Genomic DNA, 16038 nt, shown 5'->3' with positions numbered 1-16038 from the left:
AGTTTGAACATTCAAACTAGCTTTGCCTGACTCCAGAATCAGAAATATTAATGGCTCTACCTTCACCCAAGCCAAAACTGGTTTTGTTTATTTGTTTGAGTTTATCTAGGTATCTACATAGCATTCTGATATAAACCTATGTGTTCTGTGGAGAAAAATTATTGATCATTTTGTGGAGTTGTATACCCAGTTCCCAGTTTTCAGATTTGTCTGTTTCCTAGAGCGTGCCCATACAATTGTGTAATTTTGGTTTCTTTAAACACACACACACACACACACACACACACACACACACAGAGAGAGAGAGAGAGAAAGAGAGAGAGAGAGAGAGAGAGAGAGAGAGAGAGAGAGAGAGAGAGAGAGAGAGAGAGAAGTATTATAAGAATGTGTTTTCATTTTAATCCCATGTGTGGGATATGGGGCTGCTTCCGACTGTCCACAGCAGCTGACTATGATTTGCCTCATGCTCTAGCAGGGGTGTGATTTTGTCAGCTGCAGATAGTTTCTGTGATTGTTTGACGTTTGGAATTCTTGGGACTTTTCAGAGGGCATATAAATGCTAGGACCCAGGAAGGCTTGGGGAGTGGATGTTTGTAATTGGTTGTTGTTGGTTCCTGTTGGTTGGTTGCTGTTGATTGTGGTTTGTTAAGTAGGTATAAGTTAGACATTTTGACTGCAAAGATCAAATTTGCACCAAGGAACTTAAGACCTCTAATCAGCAGCAAGTAGTCTAAAGATAATGTTACCCTCTCCTTCGCCCCCCCCCCCCATCCTTTTTTTCTCCTAGTGTTGGAAGTTAAAAAGGTGGAGAAGGGTAGAAGAAAGAGGATTTCACAAAGTAGCAAAAGTCTGGCTACAAATTCCATTTTCTTTTGAAAAACATTGAATAAGGTACAGTAGTGCTCACTTGCAGTCTTAACACTCAGGAGATTGGAGGATGGACAGAGGCCTGTCTGAGATATATAGTGAGATCTTGCCTCAGAAAATTGGGAGCAATAGCAACTGCAAACCATTACAGTTAAGAGTGTTGAATAAGACAGGGGTGTGGCTGTGGTGTAAGGAGAGGGAGCGGAAGCATAGGTTGGAGAACATTGTCCTCTCTCCTTGACAGTGGGATGCTGGCATCTGTGACTGCAGACTATGATCCTATCACAGCATTCATGCTCCTCCCTTTCTTGCTCTTGTGCATCTTTCTTTCTTTCTTTTAAATGATATATGCTGTATGTATATGAGTGTATATATGCCTGAATGTATGTGTACTGTGTGTGCGTGGCACATGCTACAGAGGACAGAAGAGGGAATCAGACATCTTGGAATTGGACTTAAGGAGAGTTGAGAGCCACCACGTGGTGCTGGGAACTGAACCTGGGTCTTCTGCAAGGGCAGCCAGTGCCCTTGGCTCTTGAGCTGTCTCTCCAGCACGGCTTTCTTGTTTGCTTGTATTCTTGCCCTCTTCCCCACTTTTTTCTTTTTTTAAACTTGGGAGACTAAGGTAGGAGAACAAAAGGATTTGAGGCCAACCAGGGTTCTATTTGGTTCTTTCTGTCCATTATGTGGGTCTAGGGAATCAAGTTCAGGTTTCCAGGCTTGACATCAAGTGCCTTTGCCCCTGAGCCATCTCTCTGTAACCTCTTTAAAAATCATCTTAATTATTTTTTATGTGTATGAGTGTTTTGGTTGCATGCATGTATGTGCACCCCATGTGTTCCTGGTGCCCATAGAAACCAGAAAAGGAAGTCAGATCCACTGTAACTGGAGTGACAGATGATAATTGCCATGAAACCTGGTCCTCTGGACAAGCAGCCTTGCTCCTAACCTCTGAGCCATTGCTCCAGCCCCAAGTTCTGTAAAGTCTTAATAGGACAATAACCAGATTAACAGAAAATGGGAAACCTGATTATATCCAGGGGAAAACAAAACAAAACAAAACAAAACAACCCAGCATTGTTCTGACACCAAATAACCAAATGTGAATTTCTCTCCAAGGCCTCTTTGTTTTTTCTTGTTGTTGCTTGTGTCTTTGTGAGGTTTTGCTTATGAACACAGAGCTCACAAACAGTTTTAAATTTTTATCGAACCACAGACCCAAAGTGAATTTTTTTTGTTTTTTGTTTGTTTGCTTTTTTTGTTTTTGTTTTGTTTTTCGAGACAGGGTTTCTCTGTGTAGCCCTGGCTGTCCTGGAACTCACTTTGTAGACCAGGCTAGCCTCAAACTCAGAAATCTGCCTGCCTCTGCCTCCCGAGTGCTGGGATTAAAGGCGTGTGCCACCACGCCCGGCTCCAAAGTGAATTTTTAAAAGACATTTTTAGAATTTCCCTGAGCAGTAAACAGGCTCATCCCCCAGCCATTCAGAATTGCTCTTTTACAAGAAGGTGCTAAATAAACAGCTCATATGCACGCTTTTTTTTTTTTTTTTAACTAAGGCAAGTGCTTCAGTGCTTTAGTCCAGTTTCTCTTCTTTGGTCTTCAACAGGACTAGGGACACAGTGAGGCTTTTAATTTTTTTTTTAAACTATGCTTTTAATGAAATTATCTCGATTTCTGTCTCCCAAGCTGTGGGGTTTTGAATGTCCTTCTTTAAGGCTTGCAACATAGCTGAGGATAGAACACTTGCTTAACACTTGTGCCCTTGGATTCAAACACCAGTACCACAAAACAAAACATTTTTCTTTTTGGTTGTCGTTGTTGTTAAAAGTATATGCATTCAGAGATAGTAAAGTCCATAGGGTTTGGCTGTCAGAGATCATGTACTTAATGACTGTAGTTACTATAATTACTGAATACAGGAGGGAACCAAGAGGTTCAAACCACATATTTTCAGAGCCATATTCTCTGACGTAAGTACTGGTTCTACTACTTAACGACCGGTTTGTGACCTCGGCTCCCTTGCTTTGTGTCCCTGCGCCTAGGTTTCATTGCCTACCACATGCAGGCAATCATTCCTACATTGTAAGATTGCCGTAAGACCTAAGCGAGTCAGTACATGTCAAGTGCTCAGAACTCCGCTCAGCTTCAGCAAGCATTCCAAAGATGATCGTTTTCTTCTTTCTTTTTTGTTTTTAGAAATAAAACTTTCTCGATTTTGAAACTTTTACTTATATTTATGTGTACACATGCGTGTGCATGTGTGTGTGTGTGCACATATGCATGTGTGTGTGCCCTTGGAGGGCAGAAGTGGGGGGTTTGATCTCTTGGAGCTAGAGTTCTCCAGGTGAGATGCCTGACACTGGGAACCAGGCTCTGGTCCTCTGAAACAGTAGCATGTGCTCTTAACTTTGAAATTATCTCTATCCTCGAGACTTTAAGAAAAAACATTGTTTATTTATCTACGCATGTGCGTTTATGCCACAGAGCAGGTGAGAGGTCAGAGGATGACTTGCTAGAGCCAGTTCTCTCCTTTAAGCATGTGGTGGGTTCCAGGAGCCTAACACAGATCGTCAGTCTCCATGATAAGCATCTATACCTGCTGCCACCTCTTCAGCCTAGGATATATTTTTTGACAGGCTTTCACAGTATAACTTGCCTGTCCTTGATAGAACTCACGATGTAGACCAGGCTGGACTCAAACTCATAGAGACCCCCCCCCACACACACACCTCTGCTGCTTTCCACACGCTGGGATTAAAGTTGTATACCTCCATGCCCAACTCCAGGATATATATTTAATTTTACATGCATATTTTTATAATTTCATGTAAGTACACTTTGCATTCAGACCACTCTCATTTCCTACTCCCCTACTACCCAATTCACCCTTCCTTGCTCATGAATTACTCTCCCTCTCTTAAGTACATGCCTGTCTGTCTGTTTTTTTTTTTTTGATCTACGAAGATTAACCAGGCCCATATGTCTGTGTGACCAGGATTTCAGAGCTTTATATCGAAAACTGGTTGACTCAGAAGAAGATAAGCAACTAAAGGCCGGGGTTCTTCTGCCTCCCAGAATCCACAGATATTCTATGGTTCAAGAGCCCTTCGCTGGTCTTTAACTGATTGATTGTTAGTGGGGCTGGCATTGTGGGGGCTCAGTGTAGGTAGCTACAGTTCATGGGAACTAATGATTATAATGGTTGTATCAAGACTATAGAGTGGTGCTTCACAGCCTGTTACCAGTCTTTCAGCTCTCATGTTTGGATTGCTGTCTGTAAGCAGGTGAGGCCAGGTGAAATCTTAATTAGTCAGATAAGGTCTGTGATTGGGCAGTGGAAAAAGAAGGTGGAGCAGAAAGTTTTAAAGAGGGAATGGGAGAGAGTCAGAGACTGAGACAAAGATGAGACAAGATGGAACCTATAGGAGAGGATGATGAGCCGGAACTATGTAGTCCTAGGAACCATAAGTAATTGGGGATTTCACAGATAGATGATTGAATAATGTAGGGCACATTTGTCCAATCTAGGTGTGCAGTTTGTATCAATATAATTGAGTTTAGAGTTCTTTGTGTAGGCATTTTGGAGGTTGAGGATTTACTGTTATAAGTCTGGCTGATAAGTAACAAACCTCTGGAGTTCATTTTATGGGGCCAGGGGTTTAGAGCCAGTGGTAGCCAGTCTCTGCAGGTTAGTTGCCCGAAGGCAACTAACTGCAAGATGTTCTGCAGGCAGCTGTGAACCTCAGGAAACTGGGCAGACTGCAGCTTGGGGAGAGCCATGGGGGTGGGGAGACATACTACACTCATGTACTTCCCACCCCATCTTCTGTGGCTGTCTTAGTTTGCTTTCTATTGCTGTGATAAAACACCATGACCAAAAGTAAGGTGAGGAAGAAAGGTTTATTTCTGTGATTAGCTTATAGTGTATCATGAAGTTAGCACAGAACTCAAGGCAGGAACCTGGAGACAGGAACTGAAGCAGAGAGCATGGAGGGATAAGTTGACTGGCTACCTTCCTTATACAACCTGGTCCAGGGGTAGCACCTTCCTCAGGTGCATACACACTTTTTGTTTGTTTGTTTTTTCGAGACAGGGTTTCTCTGTATAGCCCTGGCTGTCCTGGAACTCTCTTTGTAGACCAGGCTGGCCTCGAACTCAGAAATCTGTCTGCCTCTGCCTCCCAAGTGCTGGGATTAAAGGCGTGCACCACCATGCCCTGCTCCACATACACACTTGCAGGGCAACTTTGTCTAGACAGTCCTTCGCTGAGATTCTCTTTCCAGGTGACTCTAGACTGGGTCATGCTGACAATTAAAAATGACCATCGTGGTGACTTAAAGGTGTTTGTTTGTTTTTAATCCTGAAATCTATTGTTTTTGCAGGGAATTTAAGTAACATTAAAATGTTTAATTCATAATCTGAGAGTCTCTTTTTATCATTTTATTTATTATTTCTATTGTTATTATTTTGTGGTAGTTTTGAGACAAGTCTCAGGTGGCCATGGCTGACCTCAAACTAAGGTTGGTTTTGAATTGCTGATCCCACTGCCTTAGCCTCCCAAGTGTTGGGAGGACAGGCCTGTGGCAGAACACTTTCCTTTCCTCCCATCATGCACATTTGTGCCTAATGATGATCTGGTTGTGTGTACAGAGCCTGGAAGCACTTTCATATGCTCTAAACTTTCCTTTTTCTTTGAAAAATCTTTCCAGAACCATCAGGAGTGCACTGATTTGTTTGTTTGTTTGTTTGTTTGTTTGTTTGTTTTACAAAGGCAGAGATCGCTTTGAAAAATATACACATTCCCAATATCCATACCACACACAACAGTTCCAAGCTGAACACTGCCAAAGAGAACCCTGGGAATGTATCATGTCACCTCTGTAGACTTGGTTTATGGATGGGCTCCACAATGTAGCAAAGAAGAGTGGAAACAACCCAGTGTCCTGTAAGAGCCTAGAACATTCCAGCCAAAGAATAATAGGGCCATTTCTTCCACAAATAACGAGTTTTTGGATTTGTTTTGTATTATAGAAAGTGAATTCCCTGATATTATTGGATATTCAGATATTATTGGATATTCAGATATTATTGGATATTCAGATATTATTGGATATTCAGCAAGGAACAAGAAGAGATATTTTCTGCTACTGATAGGCTTATACTCAAACTCAGAGTTGGACACTAAATATCAACAGGGTAGAATCTGTATGGAAAACTGAACATGAATGAAACCTCTCTAGTCCTGTATGTTGTCAAGGTAAACATATCAGTTAGTCACCAGTGTATTGGAGAACATAAAAAAATTTCATGTTTGAAAATCACTGAATCACTATGATTTTTAAAATAAACAAGGGGGGAGATTGGGTCTTAGAAATGGATCTAGAGATAGTCTGCTGACAGCTCCTTCATTTACTTGCTTTTTCTCCAAATGATAGCAATCTGCGAAAAACGTCTTCCTCGTGACTCATTCTCGAAGTTGGGAAATTAAGCTCACTCTTCAAGAGGTTCCCAGAGTGCTCCCACTTAAGACTGTGGGAAAGGATGCAGCTGAGCAGTCACGTATGAGCACTGTGTGCCGAAAGTCAGGTCCTCATCGACTGTGCACAAATCACAAATTTCTAGTATTTTTTAATGGCACTGCTCCCTCTGTGGGTTATGTAGGAAATACTTTAGTCTGAATAATTGTTCCTGAGGGGAAAGTCTTCAAAATGAATTAATGGTACACACACACACACACACACACACACACACACACACACACACACAGAGAGAGAGAGAGCCTATGAGCATGTACTGTATGCAGAATACTAATCAGTTGTGCTTGTGTGCCTAGTGTAATTAAGTTTAGTCAGCTGGGTGTGGTGGCTCACTTCTCCCTCCAGCACACAGGAGCTCAGGAGGCAGAGGCAGGCAGAGCTCTGTGAGTCAGAGACCATCCTGGTCTACACATCCAGGACAGTCAGCACTACAAAGACCCTGCCTGTCTCAGGAGAAAAAAACAAAAGAACATAGTTTGAAGGTGGCAACAGTATCTGATTATAAGTCACATCCTGCATGCTTTGGCTTACTGCCACATTGTTTAGCACTAATAGCAATAGTGGTCAGTTAATCCAAAAACTAAGGTAAATAATAACAGCAGGGGATTCGCTTTCCATACTACAAAACGAAACAAATCCAAAAGCTCTTTATGGATATTTGTGGAGGAAATAGCCCCATTATTCTTTCGCTGGAATGTTCTAGGCTCTTACAGGAAGGCACACAACAACAACAACAACAACCATTGCTCTCCTGATGGTTCTGAATCATCTATAGCCTGGTCTCATAATTCCCACCTATATCAGAATTTACTTTTAGGGACCGTGAATAGGCAATCCATTGTAGGGACTGTGAATAGGCAATCCATTGTAGGGACTGTGAATGAAGTATCGATTATTGTTCTAGAAGATACAGCTACTTTCACACAAAAGCTTAACTGCAGTTTCTCCCTTTAAACATTTTATTTATTTATTGTCAATGTATGTATATGCTATGTGGGCGTGTGTGCCAGGGCACAAATGTAGAGGTCAGAGGGCAACTTTGTATATTCCTGCCATCTTTCTGTGGTTACCCGTCCAGCGTTCATGGTTTACCTGTTGAGCCATCTCACCCGTGTGCGTGCTCCCTCCCCCACTTCTCCTTCCTTCTCCCTCCCCTTTACTTAACGGTTACTTCAGACCTAGAAAAACTGAGCCTGAACATGTAAAATTTAAAAAGGATATTGTTGAGAGCTTTGTCAGGGCAATATTCGAGGAAGGTTCTGAGGCAGCCCTGAACACTATTAATTTCCTGTGTGTACATAGTAAATCAGAGCATTAAGCACACATATTTTATAGATCTTAAACCTGGGAGGCTCGTACTTTTCTATGCTACAGAATGAAGTAGCAGAAACATCTTGAGACTTGAAGTTCAGGTTGGCGGTGTTTGCTCACTGGCTTTGGAAGATGGAGGGTTAATGGTGACTCAGGCTTGTCAACCACTAGTGAGAGGTCTCCAGTCCTGGTGTTTCTGGGGTGTTTGCCATGTGCTGCTTTGAATGAATGGCTTGAGTGGAAATAGTAAGAGTTTCCTTCCTGCCTTGACTTTCATATTCCTAGCGCTGTCGACATTCCTGTACGGTAGCCTTATTTGAAAAACACTCATATATACAGCAGGACACATCTTTTAAGAGTAAGGGATCAAGCTATAAATATAACTCTCCAATGATGAAAGCTGTTTGGAAATGATCTCTTACTGTGATTTTTCTCAACCGTTGCAGCACACTATTAATGCATTAAAAAAAAAAAAACAACACTTATCTAAGAGTCTGAGAAGACTATTGCCTTGGGAAATTGCTCTGCCCAAGACAACTGCCGCTCTGTTTCTTCTCAGATTTAAAAAGCCAAGTCCCACTTCGCAGTCTGCAAACAGTAATTACCTCTGTGAAATGAGCAGAGGTCCTTAAAAGGGTCTGCCGGCTTCCCCGGGATCTTTGCGGGGTGAGCGGGGATGTGGGGCTGATAACCCAGCTGCCTAGGAACTGAGCAGGGCCGGCTGCAAACTTCTCAGCTGTTGACAGGCTGGCCTCGCTGAGAACACTGGTTAAATATAGCACGCGCAGCTCAGCGCCCCAACAAAGTCACTGCGCTGACAGTGTGCGGGGAACAGCAGAGGAGAAACCTAATCTCAGAACCCAACAACACCTAGCAACAGTTGAAAAAACTTTGAAACAAAAGTCCGGGTGGGAGATAGGCGACTTCCAATTCCTGCTGATCCTGACTGAAGGAGAAGCTGCAGCTACTCTGTCCGTTTCCTGTATGACTTCAGCTACTGGCTAGTCCCAGCAGAGTGGGAAAAGCGGTTTTTTTTCCCCCTCAGTCTTCTTTTGGGCTGGCTAGTTTTTCAGGACTCAGTCTTGGACTGTGGGACAAGCCACTGGGTTCTTCAAGGGATAAACCAGCGGAGAAAGAACACACCTTTGGTTAAAGGAGACGACAACAGGTAAGTCCCCCCTCCCTTGCCCCCCAAGTAGCTACTTACTGTTAAGAAATTTCTTTCCACAAGAAGAAGGTTCGCTCCAATTCTGCTTTGTCTCTTGCTTGGTCTCTGCACGTGTAGGAATTATTAGAATCAGTGTGAATTATTAAAAAAAAAAAAAATCAAAACCTTTTTCTCTTTCTCAGAGTCATACCGATTCCCTTTTAAAGACAACATTTTGTGATATCTTCATAGTCATCAAGCTAGCCCTGCTGAGTTATTCATGTTCGTGCAGGTGATAGAAATATGACGAAAGTACAACCAGGGTCGCTAGCTAAGGCATGGAAGGGACATTTTCCCAGGGACAAAATAGCTATTATTTACTGAAACTAGCTAAGCTGCTTGTGAGGTAACTGAGGAAAGTCCTGTATGCTGTCCCACGTTGCTGTGCTGTTGACCCGCTTCTTTGTGGGCTCGGTTTGCTGGGTTCTCTGATTGCACCGGGACACCTTGTGCTGGTTCTGACCTCATTTGCCTGCAGTTGCCCAAATGCATCTGACTCGCGCAAAATATGCCTGCTGCTGATTCACTGAGAATGTTGTGGTACTTAAACTAATTAAATTGAGTGATTGCCTTTGTGCAGATAATAGATTCTGCTTTAAGAAACTTAGAATTTTTTTTTAAGGAAAAAAAAACCTCAATCTTTTCATAAGCTGTGTGGGTGTGAGTAAGAGTGTATTTCCAGTTGTGTGAAGGAAGTTCTGGCATTCTCTGAGGGTATATTGTCTCCCCTTCCAGAAGGTGACATGCACTTTAATCAGAATTGCTTACACAGAACAATTTCATGTTAGTCTCCCAGCTTGTGGCTATAAACCACTGATACTGTCAGTATTGATTCCTGGTGGTGGGTAGTTGGGGCCAAATTTGCATAAGAGGATGGATTATTTCTTTAAATAATTCAGAGAGTTTGGATGAATAAACCCAAGAATAAGATCAAAGAAAATACTGAAGAACATTCTTTTTTTTAAATTAATTGTACACTGGACTTGGAAGCTCATGCGTGTGATCCAGTAATGGAAAGACTGAGGCAGGAAGATTGCTGTGAGTTCAAAGCTAACCTGAGTGAAATAGTAGCTACATAGTAAATTTTAGTCTAGCCTGGCTACAGAGTAACACTGCCTTTAAAGACCAAACAAAACAAAAAAACTTATTTGTGTCTATTTTGTCAATCTAAAAAAAAAAAAAAAAAGAATTTCCAGTGGCTGGAGAGATGGCTTAGCAGTTGAGCACTCTTCCCAATTCCCAGCACCCCCATGGTAGCTCACAACTGTCTCTACCTCCATTTCCAGGAGGATCCAATACCCTCACATTGACATACATGTAGGCAAAACACCAATGCACATAAAATAAAATTAAAAAAAAATCATTTTAAAAACTCTGAGCCTCCATAAACCAGTTTGGAAAAGAATCTTTTTGACAAATGATAATATGTGAGCCTTTTAAGCAGATGTTCCTATAGTCAAGTGATGATTAAAGAGTGTGTGTTAGGGAAAAGAAACAATGTTGTCATTTCAATGTGTATCATGCTACATAGTTCTGATTATGTGCTTAGTTGAATGAAGTTAACCCTATGTCACCAACACGCACATGATAGTGAGTGGGCGTGCTGGTAACCTCCAGGTTGGAGAGGAAACTTTTGCTGGAGATGAGATATCTTTGTCTTGAGAGATTTATATGAAGTCAGAAGTAGATGCTCTTAATCTTAGGAAGGGTTACATTCCTGGCTTCCACCTGCCTGTGGAAGGTTGGAATCTACATCAGTTTGAGGCACTTAGGACTCTCTGGCATCAGTGAGACACCTTTTAGATACCAGCACAGAGCTCCACCCTGCATGAAAGCCATGTCTGCTGAAGTGGAGTCTTGAGTATCATTAATTGTTTTGAAGGTTCTAAGTTTCCTCGTGAGAATTAAGAAATGCTAAGGTTTTCAACCACGTGGTTTCCTCCACGGTCTGAACAAAACATCAAGGTCTGTGAGTAAGGCATACATCCTCTGATTCATTTGAGTGCATGTTTGTGTGCTGTTTTGGAGTGTCCTCTCTTCCCTTCCCTCACAAGAGCGGTCGTACTCCACTGTTGTTCTCCTTAGCCTAGCTCTGTTACTGCTGCCCATGTTCAGCCTCATTACCATGGAAACCATGCTGCTGGTGACTGGGGGGGGGGTATCTCTCCACTTTGCTGTGCTTGTCTGTCTATGCATTGGGCATTCAGTGGACAACCAACTCCTTGTTGCTGCCAAACACCAAAGCTGGAGATTTTGAAAACCTATCATCACCTGACACCCACTTAACTTTTCCAGTTTCATTCTCACTACTCAGCAGCAAGGTCCCCTGGCTTCAGGGACTTCAGGTTATGGACCATTTTTCAAACCCAGGCAAGGTGGACATTTGAAGACTTTGCTCTTTCTCTTGCCACTTGCCTTGCCTGGGACACACTTACTCTGCTCCAGTAGAGACCTTGTTCATCTTTTCAGACTCAGACCATTACCTCCCATCTTCACAGTGATTTTGGAAGTGACTCCTTAGTTTGGACACTTGGACCCTGTTTGAATTAGCATCCTTCATTGTAGGCTTGGCCTCATTCAGGCTGGGACTGTTTTGTGAAATCTTGATAGCTCTGGAGTGTCTTGGCCCCATGTACACAGTGGATGATCTATTAACTTCCTAGGTTCCAGATTTCTACTGATGACCATGTGAGAAAGTATAAAATCAAGAAAACCAATTAGAAGTATGGCTAAAAGTGTCTTACCTAATATTTTTCTCACTGAAAAAAATCTTCATAGTTTTGCCAAGCTCAACAGTGTTTATGAATCTGACAGTGAGAATGATATTGCACGCCTCACAAATGATACCAAAAGGACATCTATTTACCTACATTCTGTATATGAACCCAGACTTGCTAAACCTCTAAATTCTGTAGCTCTTATTTTTAAAAGTCATCTTTTAAGGCCAGATTTTGTGTATGGTTACCTTTGGTCAATTCACTTAAATCATGACTCTATGAGTCATGGATTAAACTCTGGCCATGAACAACAAAACATTTAAATATCATGGTCATTTAAAATATTTTCTTCTTACGTATTTAAAACACAGATGTTTCTTGGTACTACTTTCAATCGTTCATGAAACTTGCAGCATTGCTGCGAGAGAACAAGATTAGCTTTTGAAGCTATTTGCTCTGTATTCGCCACAACAAACAGATTCTCTTCATATTCTAAGGTAGTTTTCTACCTTAGATTTGTGAAATAGTGAATATATTCATTAAGCAGTAGTCTCTGCCTGGTTTATAGTTTTTAGTTATTCTTTAGGAGTGAGATGTTGGGGTTTATGCATTCTAAGTAGTGTACTTTGTGTTATACTCTATTTGTGTTTTAATGAGCATTTCTCTTTAAAATACCTTTATTATTATTTTTAGTGTGTGTGTGTGTTCACGTGTGTGTGTACACGCAGGTGCCTGGTGAGGCCAGAGGTGCGGGAGCTTGCAGGAGCTGGAGTTGTAGGCCATTATGAGCTGCCTGACATAGGTGCTTAGAATTGAACTCATATCCTTTGCAAGACAAATATGTGCCCGATACGCACGCACCACCCCCACCCAAGACTTATTTTTAATTAGGTTCATGAGCTTGCATCTGTGTGAATGTATGCCGTATGGGTGATGATGCCTGAAGAAACCAGAAGAGGGCACTTAATTCCCTGGGACCCTGAGCTTCAGATCATCACCATTGAGTGCCGGGAACTGAACTCTGCAAAGTCAGGGAGTATTCTTAGCCACAGGGCCTTCTCTCCAGCCGACAGATGAGCATTAAAAAAAGAGCTAACAATAGGATGGCATATGCCTCCACTTTAGAGTATTATAGAGTTTAATCCACACTTTATGTTTTTAAATAAAAAGCTATGGGTCTACTAGGCAAGCTTAGGTTAAGATCTACTTTAACAAGAATGGTTAAAAGAAAATTATTGGTAACAATTTAGAAAAGTGATATTAAACTTACACTATAAATTAATTTATGCAATATTTTAATACATGCCAATGGAATAAAAGATAAGCCAATGAAATAAATTATGCTTCCTTGAGTCCGATAAGAGGTCTAAGAGTAAGGACCCAGTCATGGAAGAGGAGTCAGGAACAACAAGTGACAGGCAAATCTGAGCCTGGTGGCCTGGGCTCAGATTTCAGTTCCCTTTGGCCTTAGACAGACTCCCTGGGCTTCGGTTTCCTTACCTGAGGTTTACAGTGTTTTGTCCTCATAGAGGTGTGTGAAGATTGAACAGCTAATACCATAGGTATGTGTCTGATAGGTTGTCCAATAAATCTAGTCTCACCTTCCCTGCCACGTTTTAAGTTTAATTATTTTAATCCTAGCTGCACACGAAGTTCTTGGATTGCTTGTAAACTGAAGCTCCCCATGGTAAGAAAGGCAGGAGAACTCATTCTTTACATTGGAATCTGGGTTGGGACATTCTCTGCTCCTGGGCGCCCTAAGCAGACACAATTTGAAGAGCGGCCAATAATTCCAGATGGAATTTATGCTGCAACCCCCCCTCCCAATCCGCCGTTATCACTCAGCAGTCTTGTGTCTTCTAGAAGCATTACTAAAAAGGTTAAGAAATCACCCACAGGATAGACTGTTCTTGTTTCTATATTTGCACTTGGAGATAAAATGTCTTTATACTTAGTACTTGGCTGTCCCTTCCACATCCAGCTACACTGGGTAACGCATAACAGTGAAGACTATGGAGGGGATGGTATTACATTTATTACTTTTTATTTCTTCCCTTAGATGTTTTCTTTTGTTTCACTAACCTAGTAACAGATAAACTGAAAAACAAAAAACAAAAAAGGTTACCTCAGGCTAACTTCAACCTTACCATGTCGAGATGAATCCTTGTCATTCATTGCTCTTCACTCTTGTCAGTCTTAAAAATGGCAACAAAGTCTACCACCAGACAAACAGAAGTGGTGTTTTGTTACAAAGATGCTTATGCATATGTGGTCCGCTGTATGCACCTAATTAAACAAAAATACACAAAGCACTCTTACCAGGGTCCTGCTTCTAAGTTGAGAGAGTAGTACTAAACTTTGTGAGGGATGGCCATGGTTTAGACTTGCCAGTTCTATTCCAGCTCCTGAGTTGGCAAGAAGAGATTGTAATGAAGATGTAGCAAGCTGGGATTGGGAATTATTGTTCTCCAGTGAAAACGTGATATGAAGAAGGAGAAGCAGGGAGAAAGACATAGATATGGAAAGGTGGGGTGGGATTGGGGGAGAAAGCCCCATTCTTGGTTTTTGCAAATACACTGCAGAGATTCTAAGGATTAAGGAAAGCAAACTGAGTTATATTATTTTTCCTTAAATGGCCAATCTCACTCTTTCCCTAACAAGCAAAGGGAAAGTCAGTTGGCAGAATACAAGTTTCTCTGGTAGTAGCCAGAGCAGTTTCATTTCAAAGGCCAGGCATCCTGTTGTGACAGAACTCAGGAGGAAAGTCAACCCTGAATTGAGTAGTGTTTCACTGTTAAACATCTGATGGACAACTTGAGAAACTCTGGGCAGAGAAATGAAGTCATGAGACTTTGCTAGTGCCCCGTGTTCCCCACCCCTGCGGGCTTCGTTTAAGCCACAGCGACACCGAAGCATGGTGTAAGTTTGTGTGCTTGTCCTTTTTTGGGAAATGGTGTCAGTGTGTAATACTGGGTGATTTATGCGTTTCTGGGGGCCTGTGGAGGACAAACCAAAGGATATTTTAAAGCTAGGACAGAATTTATCTCAAGTAATTTGACTTGAATTGAGCATTTAAAGTTTAAAGATCTTTCCAGTTCGAGTTTCTTGCTTAAATGCCACTACCTATTGCTTTATCTTAAACAGGGGGCAAGCAATGCTTGCTGCGCTGTGGCCAAGGACCTTGAGTGTCTGCATTTAGGAATAGCTCTTTTTCTTCTGCCATCGTTGTAGCTGCAGTCCTCCCAGGTACCTCAGTAAATGAACGATCTATTCCTTACTTTCATAAAGAAAATGTATAGGGAAGCCACAAGATGGACATAGGAGGGTCAGTCAAATGCAAACTTAAAACATTTTTCTTTCTAAAGATCGGAGACCAGAAGATGGTTTGATTGAAAACAGTAGACTTCTGACATCACCAAGACAATCAAGTTACTGCCAACTTGTCTTGTTTGTCTGTAAGAGTTTTGCAAAACTAATTCCCCCCACAGACACACATGAGTCACAGGCAACACAGTAATAGGGATAAATTAACTTTCTTTTTCTTTAATATACTTACGTCTCGAGTAACTCATTTTAGAGCTTTCTGCCTGGGCTGGAGTGCTATGGAACAACAGGAAGGGAAGAGGCATTGCTGGGTTCATAATGCTATTTCAGTGTGGCGGTAGAGGCACACGAGGAAATGACACCACGGGCCTGTGTCTGGAGCCTGTAGTTACTGTGACAACAATAAAATGAAAATGAAAACAAAGATGGTCGGCTCACTGGGGAGAGGCAGCAAGCTGTGCCAGCTCAGAGTTCTCCTAACTATCCTATAAGTCTTGAGAACTGACACGGGAGGTGTTCAAGGCTCTCTGTGCTTCCTTGACTGTTCAGGAAGGATCAGTCATGAAGGGCAAGCTGGTATTTGGATCACGGAAGCTTGGTTTTCACACACTGCCCTTTTGGACCTTATCTGCCGTGTTGGGAACCACCAAACCAGATGTTTTACTCGCAGCCTGCTGCTTGCTCTGCTCTTAAGCTGGGTTCATGGTGTTAACTCCTCAGGGGATGCCCCGACTTTAGTAAGACATTCTCACCTTCAAAACTCTGCCCAGTCAACAGACTCCCAGCGTACCAGGTGTTTTACCAGTTTCTGGGCACTCAAGCCCCAAGTTTTGCAGACCGATCTGATACATAATATAGTGATAGCAGTGGCTCTATGTACTACCATTTACATGTCACCATGTGTAATATAGGCAAATAATGATAATAACAGCCAGCATGCACTCAAGAACACTCTGTGCTTGGCATCACACCACGCATAGCATGTGAATGGTTTTATTTGCTTCTCACAGAAGTTCTATGATTCCACCTTCAATTTTTTTTAGGTGTTGAAATTTGAACTCAGGGCCTCAAACA

General features: G+C 42.0%; 1 protein-coding gene across 3 annotated transcripts in view; it reads left to right on the top strand.

The window, feature by feature from the left end:
- The window catches only part of Filip1 (filamin A interacting protein 1), a 207834-nt gene that overhangs the window by 26512 nt on the left and 165284 nt on the right, over nucleotides 1–16038 (top strand). The window contains exon 1 of one of the 3 annotated variants that reach the window (XM_006511443.4): nucleotides 8440–8884. The exons of 1 other annotated variant lie outside the window; for it this stretch is intronic. The gene's annotated coding sequence lies outside the window, so the exon portion shown is untranslated. Of the gene's footprint in view, nucleotides 1–8439; nucleotides 8885–16038 lie in introns of those variants that run through there. One more of the 3 variants, NM_001081243.2, reaches the window with a different exon arrangement.

Source organism: Mus musculus, chromosome 9 (assembly GCF_000001635.26).
Source record: "Mus musculus strain C57BL/6J chromosome 9, GRCm38.p6 C57BL/6J".
NCBI lineage: Eukaryota > Metazoa > Chordata > Mammalia > Rodentia > Muridae > Mus > Mus musculus.
The sequence above is the reverse complement of the archived record's forward strand: the minus strand, read 5'-3'. Positions and strand labels throughout refer to the sequence as shown.